This window comes from Leuresthes tenuis, unplaced genomic scaffold (assembly GCF_036924035.1).
Source record: "Leuresthes tenuis unplaced genomic scaffold, fLeuTen1.0.hap1 SCAF_138, whole genome shotgun sequence".
In the NCBI taxonomy this organism is placed as follows: Eukaryota; Metazoa; Chordata; class Actinopteri; order Atheriniformes; family Atherinopsidae; genus Leuresthes; species Leuresthes tenuis.
The window spans coordinates 32,180-50,083 of NW_027325492.1; the positions used below are offsets into that span (position 1 = coordinate 32,180).

General features: G+C 42.6%; 4 non-coding genes across 4 annotated transcripts; 3 read left to right on the plus strand and 1 right to left on the minus strand.

Moving 5' to 3' along the window:
• The first annotated feature begins 4,537 nt into the window (after nt 1-4,537).
• On the plus strand, nt 4,538-4,728 carry LOC140287469 (U2 spliceosomal RNA). Its single transcript, XR_011911629.1, has one exon. It is a non-coding gene; the product is annotated as a U2 spliceosomal RNA (small nuclear RNA).
• Nucleotides 4,729-5,117: 389 nt separating this feature from the next.
• LOC140287479 (U5 spliceosomal RNA) lies at nt 5,118-5,231 on the plus strand. The gene has a single exon (XR_011911636.1). It is a non-coding gene; the product is annotated as a U5 spliceosomal RNA (small nuclear RNA).
• A 298-nt stretch (nt 5,232-5,529) lies between these two features.
• On the plus strand, nt 5,530-5,717 carry LOC140287470 (U2 spliceosomal RNA). The gene has a single exon (XR_011911630.1). It is a non-coding gene; the product is annotated as a U2 spliceosomal RNA (small nuclear RNA).
• Nucleotides 5,718-17,470: 11,753 nt separating this feature from the next.
• Nucleotides 17,471-17,658, minus strand: LOC140287471 (U2 spliceosomal RNA). The gene has a single exon (XR_011911631.1). It is a non-coding gene; the product is annotated as a U2 spliceosomal RNA (small nuclear RNA).
• Nucleotides 17,659-17,904: the final 246 nt, after the last annotated feature.

The following is a 17,904-nucleotide window of genomic DNA, read 5'->3' on the forward strand; positions in this document are numbered from 1 at the left end:
GCGGAGGTGTTCGTCTGTGAGTAGGTGTGAATGTCCGACCATAATTGCTGAAAAATGTGTTAGAAAAGGTAAGAATGCCGGACCATATATCATCAAAAGCGGGAGAGGTTGTGTTCGGCTGCAAGAAGGTGTGAATGTCCAGCCATAATTACTCACAAACGGGTAAGAAAAGGTACTATTGCCAGACCATATATGATCAAAACAGGGAGCGGAGGTGGTTCAGCTGCAAGAAGGTTTGAATGTCCGACTAAAGTTTGTAAAAAGCGGGTAAGACAAGGTGTGAATGCCCGACAATGTATGATCAAAAGAGGAGCGGAGGTTTTCGGCTGCAAGAAGGTCTGAATGTCCACCCATAATTACTGAAAAATGGGTAAGAAAAGGTGCGAAAGCCCAACCGCACATGATCATGAGTGGATGAGAAGGTGTTCGACTGCAAGTAGGTGTGAATGTAAGATCATAATTTGTAAAAAGCGGGTAAGAAAAGGTAAGAATGCCCAACCATAAATTATCATAAGCGGCAGCAGAGTTTCGGCTGGTATTTATCAATGTCTAGATAGATTTCAACAAAAAACAACGTTGTACTTTGCAGTAAAAGAAAGTGCAAGTCAAAAGTTTTAGGAATCCGAGAATAAGCTTATTTTCATGAGTTCTGCACGATTTCGGATTTTATGTATAAAATGAATTTCTTCACGCAAACTAAGTTAACATTGCTTTGTCCTTCATATGTACCCATTTCTACATATATTTCAAGCATAAACTTCCTCATATTACCCTGAATGAGAAAGAGCCACACTTGTGATTAAGCCATACCTCCCTTTTGAGGAGTTCTGCATGATTTGGGATTTTATCTATAAACTCAAACTATGTTAAAACGGCTTTTACCTTCATATTTATCAATGTCTCGATAGATTTAAACAAAAAAACAACGTTGTACTTTGCAATAAAAGAAAGAGCAAATCAAAAGTTTTAGGAATCCGAGAATAAGCTTATTTTCATGAGTTCTGCACGATTTCAGATTTTATGTATAAAATGAATTCATTCACTCAAACCAAGTTAAAACTGCTTTTTCCTTCATATTTATCAATGTCTAGATCGACTTCAACAAAGAACAACATTGTATTTTGCAGTAGAAGAAAGAGCAAAACTGAAGGATCAGGAATCCGAGAATAAGCTTCTTTTCATACGTTCTGCATGATTTGGGATTTTATGTATAAAATGAATTCCTTCACTCAAACTAAGTTAACACTGCTTTGTCCTTCATATGTACCCATTTCTACATATATTTCAAGCATAAACTTCCTCATACTACCCTGAATGAGAAAGAACCACACTTGTGATTAAGCCATACGCCCCTTTTGAGGAGTTCTGCATGATTTGGGATTTTATCTATAAAATCAATTCCTTCACTCAAACTATGTTAAAACGGCTTTTACCTTCATATTTATCAATGTCTCGATAGATTTAAACAAAAAAAACAACGTTGTACTTTGCAGTAAAAGAAAGAGCCAATCAAAAGTTTTAGGAATCCGAGAATAAGCTTATTTTCATGAGTTCTGCACGATTTCGGATTTTATGTATAAAATGAATTCATTCACTCAAACCAAGTTAAAACTGCTTTTTCCTTCATATTTATCAATGTCTAGATCGACTTCAACAAAGAACAACATTGTATTTTCAGTAGAAGAAAGAGCAACACTGAAGGATCAGGAATCCGAGAATAAGCTTATTTTCTTATGGGCAAGTGGGAACTGCTTTGTCCTTCATAATTATCAATGTGTAGATGGATTTCAACTTCTTCTACTGCAAAGTCCAATGTTTTTCTTTGTTGAAGTCGATCTAGACATTGATGAATATGGAAGGACAAAGCAGTTTTAACTTGGTTTGAGCAAAGCAATTCATTTTATAGCAAAATCCGAAATCGTGCAGAACTCATGAAAGCAGGCTTATACTCGGATTCCTGAAACTTTAGATTTGCTCTTTCTTTTACTGCAAAGTACAACGTTGTTTTCTTGTTTAAATATTTCTAGACATGGTAAATATGAAGGACAAATCAGTTTTAACATAGTTTGAGTGAAGTAATGCATTTTATAAGCAAAATCCCAAATCATGCAGAACTCACGAAATGCTTTTTCTCGCTTTTCACTGCTTTTTACAAACTTTGGTCGGACGTTCACACCTTCTTGCATCCGAACACCTCCGCTTCCGCTTTTGATGATGTATATTCGGGCATTCGAACTTTTTTTTACCCGCTTTTTACAAACCATTGTCAGACTTTCACACCTTCTTGCAGCCGAACACCACCTCTCCCAATTTTGATGATGTATGGTCCAGTATTCTTACCTTTTCTAACACATTTTTCAGCAATTATGGTCGGACATTCACACCTACTCACAGCTGGACACCTCCGCTCCCGCTTTTGATCATACAATGTCGGGACATCGCTCCTTGTCTTACCAGCTTTTTACAAATTTTAGTCGAACATTCACACCTTCTTGCAACTGAAGACCTCCGCTCCCGCTTTTGATGATGTATAGTCGGGCTTTCGAGCCTTTTCTTACCCGGTTTTTACAAATTATGGTTGGACATTCAGACCTTGCAGCCGAACACCTCCGCTCTCTCTTTTGATCATACATTGTTGGGCATTCGCACCTTGTCTTACCCGCTTTTTACAAACTATAGTCAGACATTCACACCTTGCAGCTGAACCTCCGCTCCCTGTTTTGATCATGTATGGTCTGGCAATACTACCTTTTCTTCCCCCGTTTGTGAGTAATTATGGCTGGACATTCACACCTACTTGCAGTCGAACAGCTCTGCTCCCGCTTTTGATTATGTTTGGTTGGATATTCGAACCTTTTCTTAACTGCTTTTTACAAACCATGGTCGGACATTCACACCTTCGTACAGCGGAACACCTCCGCTCCCTCTTTTGATGGTGTATAGTCGGGCATTCAAACCTTTTCTTACCCGCTATTTACAAACTATGGTAGGACATTCAAACCTTCGTGTATCCGAAAACCTCCGCTCTCTCTTTTGATCATACATTGTCGGACATTCGCACCTTTTCTTACCCGCTTTTTACAAACCATGGTCAGACTGTCACACCTTCTTGTAGTCGAACACATCCGCTCCCGCTATTGATTGTGTACAGTCGGGTATTTTAACCTTTTCTTACCCGCTTTTTACCAAGTATGGTCGGACATTCACACCTTCGTACAGCGGAACACCTCCGCTCCCTCTTTTGATGGTGTATGTTCGGGCATTCAAACCTTTTCTTACCCGCTTTTTCCAAACTATGGTCGGCTATTCACAGCTTCCTCTACACCATACTTGTATGGTGGGATATTCACACCCACTTGCATCCGAAAACCTCCGCCCCAAATTTTGTTGATATTTGGTCGGACATTCGCACCTTACCCGCTTTTGGCAAACTATGGCCTTCTTGCAGCCAAACAACTCTGATCTTGCTTTTGATGATGTAAGGTTGGGCATTCAGACCTTGCTTCACCTGCTTTTCACCAAATATAGTCGGACATTCACACCTTCTTGCAGCCGAACACTTCCGCTCCACCTTTTAGTGTTCTATCACACCTTTTTTTTCACCGCATTTTATACATTATGGTTGGAAATTTTCTACCACTTTCATCCGAAGACCTCTCCTCCCGCTTTTGTTAATATATTTGAACTTTAGTTTGAAATTCAAACCTTCTTGTAGCTGAACCACCTCCGCTCCCTGTTTTGATCATATATGGTCTGGCAATACTACCTTTTCTTACCCGTTTGTGAGTAATTATGGCTGGACATTCACACCTACTTGCAGCCGAACACAACCCCTCTCGCTTTTGATGATGTATGGACCGGCATTTTTACCTTTTCTAACACATTTTTCAGCAATTATGGTCGGAGATTCACACCTACTCACAGCCGAACAACTCCGCTCCCGCATTTGATGATGTATAGTCGGGCATTCTCACCCTTTCTCATCAGCTTAGATCCTATTTCGGTGAATTTGACATCTGCCTTGCATTTAACAGATTAGCGGTTTAGCAGTTTTAATTTAGTTTGAGTGAAGGAATTCATTTTATAGCAAAATCCAAAATCGTGAAGAAGAAAGAAGAAAGTAAGCTTATTCTCGGATTCCTGAAACTTTAGATTTGCTCTTTCTTTTACTGCAAAGTACAACGTTGAGCAGCACTAATGAGTTGTTTCTATTTTTGGCAGGCTTTACCTTTGTGGATGAAGCCCTTTCTGTCTGTGCAAAAGAAATCTTGTTACTGTGCAGAGTGACTTCTCTGAGTAGAGTCGCCTTACTTGTTGCGACTGTGCCGATGTTCGAAGCTGGAGTGCAAAGTTGTTGCTTGAATGGTGCTCGCTGGAGCATGCGGTAGTGTAAAGTTATACCATTTAAAAGGGCTGAAGAGAGCTCAGTGCAGCGGGTGGGCGGAGGTGCAAAGTGACACTATGGCCATAAAAAGAACACTGCTACAAGTGCCCATTGTGCCAGGAAGGGCCCTCGGACGTGAACCAGTGGACAGTTATCGCTTCTCGGCCTTTTGGCTAAGATCAAGTGTAGTATCTGTTCTTATCAGTTTAATGTCTGATATGTCCTCTATGCGAGGACTACATATTAAATGGATTTTTATCAATAGGAGTTGAAAAAGGGGCTTGCTCCGTTCACTCCAAGCATCGACCCGGTACTCCAGTACCGCTGGGAACGGTGCGCTCTCCTCTGCTCTTGTGTAAAAGCAAACAGTGGTGCAGGATGGAACTTTCTTTTAATCTGCTGAGAAAAGAGAGTGAATGCGAAGCAGACTTTAACACGGCTCTGGGAGCGAGCCGAGTGCGGGCTAACCGGGAGAATTGCTTGAAAGAAACGCGACACCGAATGAGCGGTCAGAACAAAGCCTCAATACGGTGTTCCCATGTTGTTTGTGGCTGCCTTGTCTTTTGCACAGAGTAAAAGACAAGGCAGCCATCGAATAGGGCCCGATTGTTCCTACTTGGTCAGCCGAGGAGCAAGGGGGGGGGGGCAAGCGTCTCAACCAAGCAAAGCTCACCATGGGGAAGGTGGCTATGCCAACTAGCCTGATGCCCTGCTCCCACAGTGATGGATAATCGTACTCTGGTTTCTCTTCATAATGTACAAGTCTTTCGCCTTTTACTAAAGACTTCCGTGGATAGCAGCACTAATGAATTGTTTCTATTTTTGGCAGGCTTTACCTTTGCGGGTGAAGCCCTTTCTGTCTGTGCAAAAGAAATCTTGTTACTGTGCAGAGTGACTTCTCTGAGTAGAGTCGCCTTACTTGTTGCGACTGTGCCGATGTTCAAAGCTGGAGTGCAAAGTTGTTGCTTGAATGGTGCTCGCTGGAGCATGCGGTAGTGTAAAGTTATACCATTTAAAAGGGTTGAAGAGTGCTCAGTGCAGCGGGTGGGTGGAGGTGCAAAGTGACACTATGGCCATAAAAAGAACACCGCTACAAGTGCGCATTGTGCCAGGAAGGGCCCTCGGACGTGAACCAGTGGACAGATATCGCTTCTCGGCCTTTTGGCTAAGATCAAGTGTAGTATCTGTTTTTATCAGTTTAATATGTGATATGTCTATGCAAGGACTACATATTAAATGGATTTTTATCAATAGGATTTGAAAAAGGAGCTTGCTCCGTTCACTCCAAGCATCGACCCGGTACTGCAGTGCCGCTGGGAACGGTGCGCTCTCCTCTGCTCTTGTGAAAAAGCAAACAGCGGTGCAGGATGGAAGTTTCTTTTAGTCTGCTGAGAAAAGAGAGTGAATGCGAAGTAGACTTTAACACGGCTCTGGGAGCGAGCCGAGTGCGGGCTAACCAGGAGAATTGCTTGAAAGAAACGCGAACCGAATGAGCGGTCAGAACAAAGCCTCAATACGGTGTTCCTGTGGTGTTTTTATAAAATGCGTTGAAAAAAAAGGTGTGAATGCCCCAGAGAAAACTAAAAGGTGGAGCGGAAGTGTTCGGCTGCAAGAAGGTGTGAATGTCCGACTATATTTGGTGAAAAGCAGGTGAAGCAAGGTCTGAATGCCCAACCTTACATCATCAAAAGCGAGATCAGAGGTTTTTGGCTGCAAGAAGGCGATAGTTTGCCAAAAGCGGGTAAGGTGCGAATGACCGACTAAATATCAACAAAAGTGAGGGCGGAGGTCTTTGGATGCAAGTGGGTGTGAATATCCCACCATACAAGTATGGTGGAGAGGAAGCTGTGAATGGCCGACCATAGTTTGCAAAAAGCGGGTGAGAAAAGGTGCGAATGTCCAACCATACATGATCAAAACAGGGAGCGGAGGTGTTTGGCTGCGACAAGGTGTGAATGTCCACCCATAATTAATGAAAAGCGGGCAACAAGTAGGTTCGAATGCCCAACCATACATCATCAAAAGCAGGAGTGGATGTGTTCGGCTACAAGAAGGTTTGTATGTCCGAGCATAGTTTGTAAAAAGCGGGTAAGAAAAGGTTCGAATGCCCGAACATACACCATCAAAAGAGGGAGCGGAGGTGTTCCGCTGTAAGACTGTGTGAATGTCCGACCATATTTGGTAAAAAGTGGGTATGAAAAGGTTCGAATGCCCAAATTCGGCTGCAAAAAACTGTGTTCGGCTGCAAAAAGGTGTGAATGTTTGACTAAAGTTTGTAAAAAGCGGGTAAGACAAGGTGCGAATGCCTGACAATGTATGATCAAAAGCGGGAGCGGAGGTGTTCAGCTGCAAGAAGGTCTAAATGTCCATCATTAATTGCTAGAAAACATGAAAGAAAATTTTCGAAAATCAATCCGCACATGATCATAAGTGGGAGAGGAGGTGTTCAGCTGCAAGAAGGTGTGAATGTCCTACCATAATTGCTGAAAAATGTGTTAGAAACGGTAAGAATGCCGGACCATACATCATCAAAAGCTAGAGAGGTGGTGTTCGGCTGCAAGTAGGTGTGAATGTCTGACTAAAGTTGAAATATATTAACAAAAGCGGGAGGAGAGGTCTTCGGATGAGTGGTTGAGAATTTCCGACCATAATCTATAAAATGCGGTGAAAAAAAAGGTGTGATAGAAACCTAAAAGGTGGAGCGGAAGTGTTCGGCTGCAAGAAGGTGTGAATGTCCATCTATAGTTGGTGAAAAGCAGGAAAAGCAAGGTCTGAATGCCCAATCTTACATCATCAAAAGTGAGATCAGAGGTGTTTGGCGGCAAGAAAACGGGTAAGGTGTGAATGACCGACTAAATATCAACAAAAGTGGGGGCGGAGATCTTCGGATGCAAGTGGGTGTGAATATCCCACCATACAAGTATGGTGGAGAGGAAGCTGTGAATGACCGACCATAGTTTGCAAAAAGCGGGTGAGAAAAGGTGCGAATGTCCAACCATACATGATCAAAACAGGGAGCGGAGGTGTTTGGCTGCGACAAGCTGTGAATGTCCACCCATAATTAATGAAAAGCGGGCAACAAGTAGGTTCGAATGCCCAACCATACATCAACAAAAGCAGGAGTGGATGTGTTTGGCTACAAGAAGGTTTGAATGTCCGACCATAGTTTGTAAAAAGCGGGTAAGAAAAGGTGCGAATGCCCGAATATATACCATCAAAAGAGGAAGCGGAGGTGTTCGGCTGCAAGAAGGTGTGAACATCCGACCAAAGTTTGTAAAAAGCAGTTAAGAAAAGGTTCGAATATCCAACCAAACATAATCAAAAGTGGGAGCAGAGTTGTTCGACTGCAAGTAGGTGTGAATGTCCACCAATAATTCCTGAAAAATGGGTAACAAAAGGTGCGAATGCCCAACCATACATCATCAAAAGAAGAAGTGGATGTGTTCTGCTACAAGAAGGTTTGAATGTCCGACCATAGTTTGTAAAAAGTGGGTAAGAAAAACTTCGAATGCCCGAACATACACCATCAAAAGAGGGAGCGGAGGTGTTCCGCTGTAAGATGCTGCGAATGTCCGACCATAGTTGGTAAAAAGCGGGTAAGAAAAGGTTAAAAAACCCGACTGTACACAATCAATAGCGGGAGCGGAGTTGTTCGGCTACAAGAAGGTGTGAAAGTCCGACCATGGTTTGTAAAACGCGGGTAAGACAAGGTGCGAATACCCGACAATGTATGATCAAAAGAGGGAGCGGAGTTGTTCGGCTGCAAGGTCTGAATTTCCAACCATAATTTGTAAACACCGTTGAAGAAAAGCCTCGAAAGCCTGACTATACACCATCAAAAGCGGGAGCGGAGGTGTTCAGCTGCAAGAAGGTCTGAATGTCCACCAATAATTACTGAAAAATGGGTAAGAAAAGGTGTGAATGCCCAACTATACATCATCAAAAGCAGAAGTGGAAGTGTTCGGCCACAAGAAGGTTTGAATGTCCGACCATAGTTTGTAAAAGGCGGGTAAGAAAAGGTTCGAATGACCGAACATACACAATCAAAAGAGGGAGCGGAGGTGTTTCGCTGCAAGAAGGTGTGAATGTCCAACCATAGTTGGTAAAAAGCGGGTAAGAAAAGGTTAAAATACCCGACTCTACACAATCAATAGCGGGAGCGGAGTTGTTCGGCTAAAAGAAGGTGTGAAAGTCCGACCATGGTTTGTAAAAAGCGGGTAAGAAAAGGTTCGAATGCCAAAATATACACCATCAAAAGCGGAAGCCGAGGTGTTCAGCTGCAAGTAGGTGTGAATGTCAGATCATAATTTGCAAAAAGCTGATGAGAAAGGTGTGAATGACCGACAATAATTGCTGAAAAATGTGTTAGAAAAGGTAAGAATGCCGGACCATTCATCATCAAAAGCAGGAGAAGAGGTGTTCGGCTGCAAGAAGCTGTGAATGTCCAGCCATAATTACCTAAAAACGGGTAAGAAAAGGTAGTATTGCCAGACCATAAATGATCAAAACAGGGAGCGGAGGTGTTCCGCTGTAAGAAGGTGTGAATGTCCGACCATAATTGGTAAAAAGCGGGTAAGAAAACGTTAAAATACCCGACTGTACACAATCAATAGCGTGAGCGGAGTTGTTTGGCTACTAAAAGGTGTGAAAGTCCGACCATGGTTTGTAAAAAGCGGGTAAGAAAAGGTGCGAATGCCGGACAATGTATGATCAAAAGAGGGAACGGAGGTTTTCGGCTGCAAGAAGGTCTAAATGTCCAACCATAATTTGTAAAAACCGGGGAAGAAAAGGCTCGAAAGCCCGACTATACACCATCAAAAGCGGGAGCAGAGGTGTTCAGCTGCAAGAAGGTCTCAATGTCCATCAATAATTGCTAGAAAACATGAAAGAAAATTTTTTGAATATCAAACCGCACACAATCATATGCGGGAGAGGAGGTGTTCAGCTGCAAGAAGGTGTGAATGTCCACCCATAATTCCTGAAAAATGGATAAAAAAAGGTGCGAATGCCCAACCATACAACATCAAAAGCAGGTGTGAATGTCAGATCATAATTTAAAAACCTGATGAGAAATGGTGAGAATGCCCGACTATACACCATCAAATGCGGGAGCGGAGGTGTTCAGCTGTGAGTAGGTGTGAATGTCCGACCATACTTGCTGAAAAATATGACAAAGCAGTTTTCACTTGGTTTGAGTGAAGGAATTCATTTTATATCAAAATCCGGAATTGTGTAGAACTCGTGAAAAGAAGCTTATTCTCGGATTCATGAAAAAAATTAGTGTTGTTCTTTCCTATCCTGCAAAGTACTACGTTCTTTTTTGTTTAAAGCTATTTAGACATGGGTAAATATGAAGGACAAAGCAGTTTTAACTTGGTTTGAGTGAAGGAATTCATTTTATATCAAAATCCGAAATTGTGTAGAACTGGTGACAAGAAGCTTATTCTCGGATTCCTAAAGGTTTAGTGTTGTTCTTTGCTATACTGCAAAGTAATACTTTCTTTTTTGTTGAAACCTATTCAGACATGGATAAATATGAAGGACAAAGCAGTTTTAACTTGGTTTGAGTGAAGGAATTCATTTTATATCAAAATCCGAAATTGTGTAGAACTCGTCAATCGACGCATATTCTCGGATTCCTGAAAAGGTTTAGAGTTGTTCTTTCCTATCCTGCAAAGCACAACGTTCTTTTTTTGTTTAAAGCTATTTAGACATGGATAAATATGAAGGACAAAGCAGTTTTAACTTGGTTTGAGTGAAGGAATTCATTTTATATCAAAATCCGAAATTGTGTAGAACTCGTGAAAATAAGATTATTCTCGGATTCCTAAAGGTTTAGTGTTGTTATTTCCTATCCTGCAAAGTACAACGTTCTTTTTTTCTTTAAAGCTATTATGACATGGATAAATATGAAGGACAAAGCAGTTTTAACTTGGTTTGAGTGAAGGAATTCATTTTATATCAAAATCCAGAGTTGTGCATTATGGCAGCAGAATTGTAGTCTGCATACCTTTTATGCCAAACAGATTTGCCTTGCCAAGGGAAGTTTTATAAATGTTTATTGTTTATGTCTAAAATATATAAACTAGCAGAATAATTAATTCATCCGCCTGGTCCCTCCCACCCCGGAGAGGGCAGCCAGAGACTGGCTGCAATAGGCATCCCCGCAACCTGGGACCCAACACAGGGCAGGAGGGCCTTATGTCCACCAGGCTCAGGGCCTGCAGTCACCATATTCCGGGAGCTACTGTACCCACAGAAGGAACTGCTTTGTCCTTCATATTTATCCATGTCTAAATAGCTTTAAACAAAAAAAGAACGTTGTACTTTGCAGGATAGGAAAGAACAACTCTAAACCTTTTCAGGAATCCGAGAATAAGCGTCGATTGACAAGTTCTACACAATTTCGGATTTTGATATAAAATGAATTCCTTCACTCAAACCAAGTTAAAACTGCTTTGTCCTTCATATTCATCTATGTCTGAATCGGTTTCAACAAAATAGAAAGTATTACTTTGCAGTATACCAAAGAACAACATTAAACCTTTAGGAATCAAAGAATAAACTTATTTCCACGAGTTCTACACAATTTCGGATTTTGATATAAAATGAATTCCTTCACTAGAACCAAGTGAAAACTGCTTTGTCATATTTTTCAGCAAGTATGGTCGGACATTCACACCTACTCACAGCCGAACACCTCCGCTCCCGCATTTGATGGTGTATAGTCAGGCATTCTCACCATTTCTCATCAGGTTTTTGCAAATTATGATCTGACATTCACACCGGCTTTTGATGATGTATGGTTGGGCATTCGTACCTTTTTTTTACCCATTTTTCAGGAATTATGGGTGGACATTCACACCTTCTTGCAGCTGAACACCTCCTCTCTTGCATATGATCATGTGCGGTTTGATATTCGAAAATTTTCTTTCATGTTTTTTAGCAATTATTGATGGACATTGAGACTTTCTTGCAGCTGAACACCTCTGCTCCCGCTTTTGATGGTGTATAGTCGGGCTTTCGAGCCTTTTCTTCCCCGGTTTTTACAAATTATGGTTGGACATTCAGACCTTCTTGCAGCCGAAAACCTCCGCTCCCTCTTTTGATCATACATTGTCGGGCATTCGCACCTTTTCTTAAACGCTTTTTACAAAACATGGTCGGACTTTCACACCTTCTTGTAGCCGAACACATCCCTTCCCGCTATTGATTGTGTACAGTCGGGTATTTTAACCTTTTCTTACCCGCTTTTTACCAACTACGGTCGGACATTCACACCTTCTTATGGCGGAACACCTCCGCTCCCTCTTTTGATGGTGTATGTTCGGGCATTCGAACCTTTTCTTACCCGCTTTTTACAAACTATGCTCGGACATTCAAACCTTCTTGTAGCCGAACACATCCAGTCCTGCTTTTGATGATGTATGGTTGGGCATTCGCACCATTTTTTTTACCCATTTTTGAGGAATTATGGGTGGACATTCACACCTTCTTGCAGCTGAACACCTCCGCTCCCACTTATGATCATGTGCGGTTTGATATTCGAAAATTTTCTTTCATGTTTTCTAGCAATTATTGATGGACATTCAGACCTTCTTGCAGCTGCACCCCTCTGCACCCGCTTTTGATGGTGTATAGTCGGGCTTTCGAGCCTTTTCTTCCCCGGTTTTTACAAATTATGGTTGGACATTCAGACCTTCTTTTAGCCGAAAACCTCCGCTCCCTCTTTTGATCATACATTGTCGGGCATTCGCACCTTTTCTTACCCACTATTTACAAAACATGGTCGGCCTTTCACACCTTCTTGTAGCCGAACACATTCGCTCCCGCTATTGATTGTGTACAGTCGGGTATTTTAACCTTTTCTTACCCGCTTTTTACCAACTATGGTCGGACATTCACACCTTCTTATGGCGGAACACCTCCGCTCCCTCTTTTGATGGTGTATGTTCGGGCATTCGAACCTTTTCTTACCCGCTTTTTACAAACTATGTTCGGACATTCAAACCTTCTTGTAGCCGAACACATCCAGTCCTGCTTTTGATGATGTATGTTCGGCATTCGCACCTTTTTTTTTACCCATTTTTGAGGAATTATGGTTGGACATTCACACCTTGTTGCAGCTGAACACCTCCTCTCCCACTTATGATCATGTGCGGTTGGATATTCGAAAATTTTTTTTCATGTTTTCTAGCAATTATTGATGGACATTCAGACCTTCTTGCAGCTGAACCCCTCTGCACCCGCTTTTGATGGTGTATAGTCGGGCTTCCGAGCCTTTTCTTCCCCGGTTTTTACAAATTACGGTTGGACATTTAGACCTTCTTGCAGCCGAAAACCTCTGTTTCCTCTTTTGATCATACATTGTCCGGCATTCACACCTTTTCTTACCCGCTTTTTACAAACCATGGTCGGACTTTCACACCTTTTAGTAGCCAAACAACTCTGCTACCGCTATTGATTGTGTACAGTCGGGTATTTTAACCTTTTCTTACCCGCTTTTTACCAATTATGGTCGGACATTAGCACCTTCTTACAGCGGAACACCTCCGCTCCCTGTTTTGATCATTTATGGTCTGGCAATACTACCTTTTCTTACCCGTTTTTCAGTAATTATGGCTGGACATTCACAGCTTCTTGCAGCCGAACACCTCTTCTCCCGCTTTTGATGATGAATGGTCCGGCATTCTTACCTTTTCTAACACATTTTTCAGCAATTATTGTCGGTCATTCACACCTTTCTCATCAGCTTTTTGCAAATTATGATCTGACATTCACACCTACTTGCAGCCGAACACCTCGGCTTCCGCTTTTGATGGTGTATATTTTGGCATTCGAACCTTTTCTTACCCGCTTTTTACAAACCATGGTCGGACTTTCACACCTTCTTTTAGCCGAACAACTCCGCTCTCGCTATTGATTGTGTAGAGTCGGGTATTTTAACCTTTTCTTACCCGCTTTTTACCAACTATGGTCGGACATTCACACCTTCTTGCAGCGAAACACCTCCGCTCCCTCTTTTGATTGTGTATGTTCGGTCATTCGAACCTTTTCTTACCCGCCTTTTACAAACTATGGTCGGACATTCAAACCTTCTTGTGGCCGAACACTTCCACTTCTGCTTTTGATGATGTATAGTTGGGCATTCACACCTTTTCTTACCCATTTTTCAGTAATTATTGATGGACATTCAGACCTTCTTGCAGCTGAACACCTCTGCTCCCGCTTTTGATGGTGTATAGTCGGGCTTTCGAGGCTTTTCTTCAACAGTGTTTACAAATTATGGTTGGAAATTCAGACCTTGCAGCCGAACACCTCCGCTCCCTCTTTTGATCATACATTGTCGGGCATTCGCACCTTGTCTTACCCGCGTTTTACAAACCATGGTCGGACTTTCACACCTTCTTGTAGCCGATCAACTCCGCTCCCGCTATTGATTGTGTACAGTCGGGTATTTTAACCTTTTCTTACCCGCTTTTTACCAATTATGGTCGGACATTCACACCGTCTTACAGCGGAACACCTCCGCTCCCTCTTTTGATGGTGTATGTTCGGGCATTCAAACTTTTTCTTACCCACTTTTTACAAACTATGGTCGGACATTCAAACCTTCTTGTAGCAGAACACCACCACTTCTTCTTTTGATGATGTATGGTTGGGCATTCGCACCTTTTCTTACCCATTTTTCAGGAATTATGGGTGGACATTCAAACCTACTTGCAGTCGAACAGCTCTGCTCCCACTTTTGATTATGTTTGGTTGGATATTCGAACCTTTTCTTAACTACTTTTTACAAACTTTGTTCGGACGTTCACACCTTCTTGCAGCTGAACACCTCCGCTTCCGCTTTTGATGGTATATATTCGGGCATTCGAACCTTTTCTTACACGCTTTTTACCAACTATGGTCGGACATTCACACCATCTTAAAGCGGAACACCTCCGCTCCCTCTTTTGATGGTGTATGTTCGGGCATTCGCACCTTTTTTTACCTGCTTTTTACAAACTTTGGTCGGACGTTGACACCTTCTTGCAGCCGAACACCTCCGCTTCCGCTTTTGATGGTATATATTCGGGCATTCGAACCTTTTCTTACCTGCTTTTTACCAACTATGGTCGGACTTTCACACCTTCTTTTAGCCGAACAACTCCGCTCCCGCTATTGATTGTGTAGAGTCGGGTATTTTAACCTTTTCTTACCCGCTTTTTACCAATTATGCTCGGACATTCACACCGTCTTACAGCGAAACACCTCCGCTCCCTCTTTTGATTGTGTATGTTCGGTCATTCGAACCTTTTCTTACCCGCCTTTTACAAACTATGGTCGGACATTCAAACCTTCTTGTGGCCGAACACTTCCACTTCTGCTTTTGATGATGTATAGTTGGGCATTCACACCTTTTCTTACCCATTTTTCAGTAATTATTGGTGGACATTCAGACCTTCTTGCAGCTGAACACCTCCGCTCCCGCTTTTGATGGTGTATGGTCAGGCTTTCGAGGCTTTTCTTCAACGGTGTTTACAAATTATGGTTGGAAATTCAGACCTTGCATCCGAACACCTCCGCTCCCTCTTTTGATCATACATTGTCGGGTATTCGCACCTTGTCTTACCCGCGTTTTACAAACCATGGTCGGACTTTCACACCTTCTTGTAGCCGAACAACTCCGCTCCCGCTATTGATTGTGTACAGTCGGGTTTTTTAACCTTTTCTTACCCGCTTTTTACCAACTATGGTCGGACATTCGCAGCATCTTACAGCGGAACACCTCCGCTCCCTCTTTTGATGGTGTATGTTCGGGCATTCGAAGTTTTTCTTACCCACTTTTTACAAACTATGGTCGGACATTCAAACCTTCTTGTAGCAGAACACATCCACTTCTTCTTTTGATGATGTATGGTTGGGCATTCGCACCTTTTGTTACCCATTTTTCAGGAATTATTGGTGGACATTCACACCTACTTGCAGTCGAACAGCTCTGCTCCCACTTTTGATTATGTTTGGTTGGATATTCGAACCTTTTCTTAACTGCTTTTTACAAACTTTGGTCGGATGTTCACACCTTCTTGCAGCCGAACACCTCCGCTTCCTCTTTTGATGGTATATATTCGGGCATTCGCACCTTTTCTTAACCGCTTTTTACAAACTATGGTCGGACATTCAAACCTTCTTGTAGCCGAAAACCTCCACTCCCTCTTTTGATCATACTTTGTCGGGCATTCGCACCTTTTCTTACCCGCTTTTTACAAACTATGCTCGGACATTCAAACCTTCTTGTAGCCAAACACATCCACTCCTGCTTTTGTTGATGTATGGTTGGGCATTCGAACCTACTTGTTGCCCGCTTTTCATTAATTATGGGTGGACATTCACACCTTGTCGCAGCCAAACACCTCCGCTCCCTGTTTTGATCATGTATGGTTGGACATTCGCACCTTTTCTCACCCGTTTTTTGCAAACTATGGTCGGTCATTCACAGCTTCCTCTCCACCATACTTGTATGGTGGGATATTAACACCCACTTGCATCCGAAGATCTCCGCCCTCACTTTTGTTGATATTTAGTCGGTCATTCACACCTTACCCGTTTTCTTGCCGCCAAACACCTCTGATCTCACTTTTGATGATGTAAGATTGGGCATTCAGACCTTGCTTTTCCTGCTTTTCACCAACTATAGATGGACATTCACACCTTCTTGCAGCCGAACACTTCCGCTCCACCTTTTAGGTTTCTATCACACCTTTTTTTTCACCGCATTTTATAGATTATGGTCGGAAATTCTCAACCACTCATCCGAAGACCTCTCCTCCCGCTTTTGTTAATATATTTCAACTTTAGTCAGACATTCACACCTACTTGCAGCCGAACACCACCTCTCTAGCTTTTGATGATGTATGGTCCGGCATTCTTACCGTTTCTAACACATTTTTCAGCAATTATGGTAGGACATTCACACCTTCTTGCAGCTGAACACCTCCTCTCCCACTTATGATCATGTGCGGATTGATTTTCGAAAATTTTCTTTCATGTTTTCTAGCAATTAATGATGGACATTTAGACCTTCTTGCAGCTGAACACCTCCGCTCCCGCTTTTGATCATACATTGTCAGGCATTCGCACCTTGTCTTACCCGCTTTTTACAAACTTTAGTCAAACATTCACACCTTTTTGCAGCCGAACACAGTTTTTTGCAGCCGAATTTGGGCATTCGAACCTTTTCATACCCACTTTTTACCAAATATGGTCGGACATTCACACAGTCTTACAGCGGAACACCTCCGCTCCCTCTTTTGATGGTGTATGTTCGGGCATTCGAACCTTTTCTTACCCGCTTTTGACAAACTATGCTCAGACATACAAACCTTCTTGTAGCCGAACACATCCACTCCTGCTTTTGATGATGTATGGTTGGGCATTCGAACCTACTTGTTGCCCGCTTTTCATTAATTATGGGTGGACATTCACACCTTGTCGCAGCCAAACACCTCCGCTCCCTGTTTTGATCATGTATGGTTGGACATTCGCACCTTTTCTCACCCGCTTTTTGCAAACTATGGTCGGCCATTCACAGCTTCCTCTCCACCATACTTGTATGGTGGGATATTCACACCCACTTGCATCCGAAGACCTCCGCCCTCACTTTTGTTGATATTTAGTCGGTCATTCGTACCTTACCCGCTTTTGGCAAACTATCGCCTTCTTGCAGCCAAAAACCTCTGATCTCGCTTTTGATGATGTAAGGTTGGGCATTCAGACCTTGCTTCACCTGCTTTTCACCAAATATAGTCAGACATTCACACCTTCTTGCAGCCGAACACTTCCGCTCCACCTTTTAGTTTTCTCTGGGGCATTCACACCTTTTTTTTCAACGCATTTTATAAAAACACCACAGGAACACCGTATTGAGGCTTTGTTCTGACCGCTCATTCGGTTCGCGTTTCTTTCAAGCAATTCTCCTGGTTAGCCCGCACTCGGCTCGCTCCCAGAGCCGTGTTAAAGTCTACTTCGCATTCACTCTCTTTTCTCAGCAGACTAAAATAAACTTCCATCCTGCACCGCTGTTTGCTTTTTCACAAGAGCAGAGGAGAGCGCACCGTTCCCAGCGGCACTGCAGTACCGGGTCGATGCTTGGAGTGAACGGAGCAAGCTCCTTTTTCAAATCCTATTGATAAAAATCCATTTAATATGTAGTCCTTGCATAGACATATCACATATTAAACTGATAAAAACAGATACTACACTTGATCTTAGCCAAAAGGCCGAGAAGCGATATCTGTCCACTGGTTCACGTCCGAGGGCCCTTCCTGGCACAATGCGCACTTGTAGCGGTGTTCTTTTTATGGCCATAGTGTCACTTTGCACCTCCACCCACCCGCTGCACTGAGCACTCTTCAACCCTTTTAAATGGTATAACTTTACACTACCGCACGCTCCAGCGAGCACCATTCAAGCAACAACTTTGCACTCCAGCTTTGAACATCGGCACAGTCGCAACAAGTAAGGCGACTCTACTCAGA